Here is a 5,197-nt window from a genome sequence, read left to right as displayed (position 1 = left end):
ATGAACTGACCTGGAATTAACACCACATTCAAACCTCGCGGTCCAGTCACTCGACCAATCACAGAGCACGAAGTTCAGCCAATCAGAGGCGAAAACGCGAGCAACGCGTCTCGTGATTGGTGCAAATCAGGTATGTTGGAAAACACAAGGTAAATACTGAAAAAGAAGTGAGGGTCTCCTTCCTCTTTAAATAGCCGTAAAGGAGTCATTCTATAATTAGGGGTACATTTCATGTAAAGCAAAATCTCAAAATATCAGTATTCTTTTTCAATAAATAACCTATATGTTTCCATGGTATATACCCTCAAGTTCCTAAACAAATTAATTGCCAAGCTTAATCTTAAATTACTTTTAAAATATTTGAATGAAAATGAACATTTGATTGTTTATTTTGTCAACCGTGTTACGGACAAATGTTATGTCATCTTAAACATATATAAAAAATACTACACATTTGAAAACACATTTGTTTGAAAGTGCTTAAGTCCATTAACAAGATGTTTTTAATTAATCTGTACAACTGTTATGGAAAATATGAATTTTGAGCTTCATAAATAGGATTTTATTGTTCACTGTGATGCAGACTGACACTTTTTTCAACATAAATCCTTGTTACGTCGAATTTAGAGTTGTTCTCCCTCCTTATACAAGATTTCCCTATCCAGAGATAATCCCCAATCTTTTATTTTACAGTTCATCAAACACATAAGAGATTTATAGCACAAAAAACACTTGCAACACAGTTGACAGCCAATGTAACACAACTGACGGGAGTAACACAGTTGGCAGGGCAGAAGAACAAGAGGACACTTTTTAGGATAAAAAGAGCTTTTTATTGTTTTGAATTTAACTACAAATAAGCTGATGAATTCAGGTGAACTGTTAAAACAACATTTAGACACAATTTCAGAGAAACGTAGCTTATTTAACAAATTGAACATATTAAATCATTGTTTGTTTGTCTGTCAATATGAAGATTAAGTGACAAAAACATACCCCTCCTCAACTGTGTCATAGCTGATGGGTAACAGTTGATGGTAACACAGTTGACATTTCGGCCATTTTTAGAGTGTTGTGCTAACTGCAGACCTCAGAGCTTTCACTACAAGACCTTAATCTCATCTCATCTCATCTCATTATCTCTAGCCGCTTTATCCTTCTACAGGGTCGCAGGCAAGCTGGAGCCTATCCCAGCTGACTACGGGCGAAAGGCGGGGTACACCCTGGACAAGTCGCCAGGTCATCACAGGGCTGACACACAGACAACCATTCACACTCACATTCACACCTATGGTCAATTTAGAGTCACCAGTTAACCTAACCTGCATGTCTTTGGACTGTGGGGGAAACCGGAGCACCCGGAGGAAACCCACGCGGACACGGGGAGAACATGCAAACTCCACACAGAAAGGCCCTCGCCGGCCCCGGGGCTCGAACCCAGGACCTTCTTGCTGTGAGGCAACAGCGCTAACCACTACACCACCGTGCCGCCAAGACCTTAATCAATTCATATTTTTATTATCTTTAGCTGTATACTTTGTAAATACAATTTCTAAATCAGGTTTATATGAATATGTTGACAACACAGTTGACAGACAATTAACCCTCTCTAGGACTATACAACAGTATTGATGAAAATATTGAAGAGGTGAACTCAAAACTTACCACAGGGTCTTCAAATTTCCCACCAAAGAGGATATGACATCACATGATGTTGGTCACATGACTTAGGACCAAACCATTTGCCGATTTATGGGGGGGGGGTTGTTCAGTGGGTAACACAGTTGACATAAGTTTCTCGGACGCACACAAAATTCTTCATTTAATTTATAATATAAAGCATTTTAGGCTTTTAAACACTTTTGTCATATTATAATAATTACCATGAATAAATATTTGTAAAAATTTTAAACAAAAACCTTTTTTTAAAATGTAAATACACTCTCAAAAGAGATGTGTAATAAAACACAAACTGTGTTGTTTTAACACACTAGTGTGTTAAATAGTTCAACACAGTTACTGTGTTATAGAGTTCAACACATTTATTAACACAAACTGTGTTGTCCTTATATAAACACGCTGATGTGTTAAATATGTGTTGTTTTTAACACATCTCTTTTGAGAGTGTATGAAGACCAAACCTGACATTTGGAAAATCGGACAGCATAAAAACACCAAATTCCAGTATTATATATGCATTTTTGCAGAGTAAAATGATGTAATTTGTTGACTTTTTGTATTATATAAAAGAGAAATGTGTGCTAATGTACAAAAGATCATTGGCTGAAGTTAATAGTTAGTGAAATTGACAAATACAGCACATGGACTTGAGATGTACCCCTAATTATAGAATGACTCAAAGGCATTACGTGTCTGTTATAGGTGCGTTATATTATATGTGTGTTATATAGCAGAAACGATCACACAAAATTCCTTCTAATGATCACTACACAGATTTTAATTTGTTAATAAAATCCAACTCTTTGAATATTATTTACATAGGCTTGCTTGCTTATTTATTTAGAGTTATGATCCAACTATATTCCTGAAAGTTCCAACCAGAAAAATTGAAAACCAGATTCAAAACATTATGTGTCATTTTAAAAGCACTTTTCCTTCTCTGTCACATGCACTCTTTTTAATTAGTCTATGTAGACTGGATATTTAATGTTGGATGTTTTATGTTGCTACTAATAACACAAGAGTTAAAGTGTATGGATGGGTGTGTGCAGACACTAATTAATCAGACTTTGCATGCACTGCTACATCGATAATGCTATGTTTTCCATGGAAATATATATATATATATATATATATATATATATATATATATATATATATATATATATATATATATAATTTTAAAGCACTTTTACTTCTCCGTCACATGCACTTTTCTTTTTTCAAATTAAAAGAGCTATCACTCTTATTTATTAGTCTATATGTAGACTGGATATTAGATTAGATTAGATAGAACTTTATTGATCTCTTTGGGAGGGTTCCCTCAGGGAAACTGAAGTTCCAGCAGCATCATTACAGGATAAACATAGAATAGAAAATAGAGAAAACTTCTAGATAAATTAAATTAAATATTTACATATACAAATATAAAAAAGAATAAGCTGGGGGGAACAGGACTAACAGACTTAAAAACTCCTTTGTCCCTCTTGAGTAGTGTGGCGCTGTGGGAGACTGCTGCCTCTCCAGTAGCTCTGTAGTTTTTAGCTCTTTAAACCTCTTTTTTCCCCCCACCTTTTTACTTTTCTGCTCTTCTTATGAAAACAGTGTGTTTTTCTTCATATCACATGGATATTTTAATGTTGGATGTTTATGTTGCTACTAATAACACAACACAATGTTGTATAATTTCCCCCCCTGGAAAATCGTGAGAATTTGTGAAATAGTGGAAGCGTGAGAGTGTAATTCAATGCAATAATAATAATAATAATAATATTATTATTATTATTATTAATAATAACTAGAAAAGCACTCACAGAGCGCAGACCTCCGCCAAGCAGCTCATTTCACCACATATTGAGACTTACACCTAAAATGAGATACTAACTCTCACATACGAGATATTGTGTCATATGTGTGAGATAAAAAGTCATAGAAAAATGAAAAAAAATATTATTCATCATATTCAAAAGTTATATACCAATAGGTTACAACCGGCAATATTATTGGATTCACTGACCATGAAAACATGCAAGTATGATTCCAAATGCTATGGATATCACTATTACTTTAAAAGTTACTCGCAAGAAAATGATATTTCCATAATGGCGGTTTTCTTCTGGATCTAGCTCCGTAACTATTGGAGATACATCAAATCCATTTACATCAGCAGAGTCTTGGCTACAATTTGGTGTTGGTTGCATGTCTGTATCTTCATTTGTTACAGCAGTAAAAATTCTAATGACCCCCTCATTTTTGTGTGTTCTGGATCATAGTATCCAGAATTTTGTCTGGATCCGGATCAAACTTTGATACTTTATACAACTCATGGAGATCCTTTTGTGTGTGTGTGTATATATATATATATATATATATATATATATATATATATATATATATATATTTACCAAACACTCTGGTCATTTGTTATGGAGTTATATGCAAAAATTCCAACAGTGGGCCTATCTCGCAATGATAAAGGATCCTTTAAAAAAATCCTAGATCCAGAAGGTGATCCGGATCACCGCCAAAATTTAATGGATTGTTACTTGTGCCCAGTCACAACTCTGGAAAAAATTTCAGAGCAATCCGTTCATAACTTTTTCCGTAATGTTACTAACAGACAAACTAACAAACAAACCAACGCAACCGAAAACATAATCTCCTTGGCGGAGGTAATAATCGTGAATCACGTGGCAAAGTCGTGAGAGTTGTCAAGTATATGTCATTGCATAAGCAGACAAACCTGTTTAAACGGAGGCGGGGCCAAGATGGCGCTGTAAACAGTCGTGTTTTCGAGTGCAGCTATCAAGTTGAACTTTAATATGTAAAGACTGCTTTTGCACGGCGTGCAACTTTTCTTTGTGACACAGCACTGAGTTATCTTCGTTATTTTGGTATCTTATTTAACTTGTAAGGCGACTTTATCGAGTTATGTCGAACTCCGGTGGGAAGAGAAAAAGTACCGCGAAGAAAATGGAGGAGCTGTCGGTCGCAGGTGCTTCCAATGCACTAATTGATAACTGCCACGATTATTCTGCCCATGATGACACCCCGAAATTTTCCGTAATAAGTGAAGAGGACTTTCCTTCTCTGCCTGTCACCCCAGAGAAACCTCCTGTAATGGTGATGATACACGGGGCAACTTTTTGGGCAATGTTGCCGAGCAATGTTGCTGGGCAATTGCGTTTTGACTCTTTTCTATTGAGATTGGGCAACATTGCTTCTTTCGAGGTAAAACTGAAATGGCCAACACTGATATTGTGTCTACTCTGTCAACGTTGATCAACGCCAGATCAGATGAGCTGAAGACTTTGGTCCAAAATAACACTGCTCAAATCACAGGTCTGAGGGGAGAAATGGAGACTGTCTGCAGGCAAATGAGTGAGGTGAAGGGGAAAGTTTCCCAACTCGAGCTCTATCTTGAAGAAGAAAAGAAGCATGTTAACATGCTGGAATTGCGCATCACTGAGATGGAGAGATATTCGAGGCCCTGGAATTTAAAACTACACGGCGTGGC

The sequence above is a fragment of the Neoarius graeffei genome, chromosome 12 (genome assembly GCF_027579695.1).
Source record: "Neoarius graeffei isolate fNeoGra1 chromosome 12, fNeoGra1.pri, whole genome shotgun sequence".
Taxonomy (NCBI): domain Eukaryota; kingdom Metazoa; phylum Chordata; class Actinopteri; order Siluriformes; family Ariidae; genus Neoarius; species Neoarius graeffei.
Note: the sequence above shows the minus strand (reverse complement) of the source record.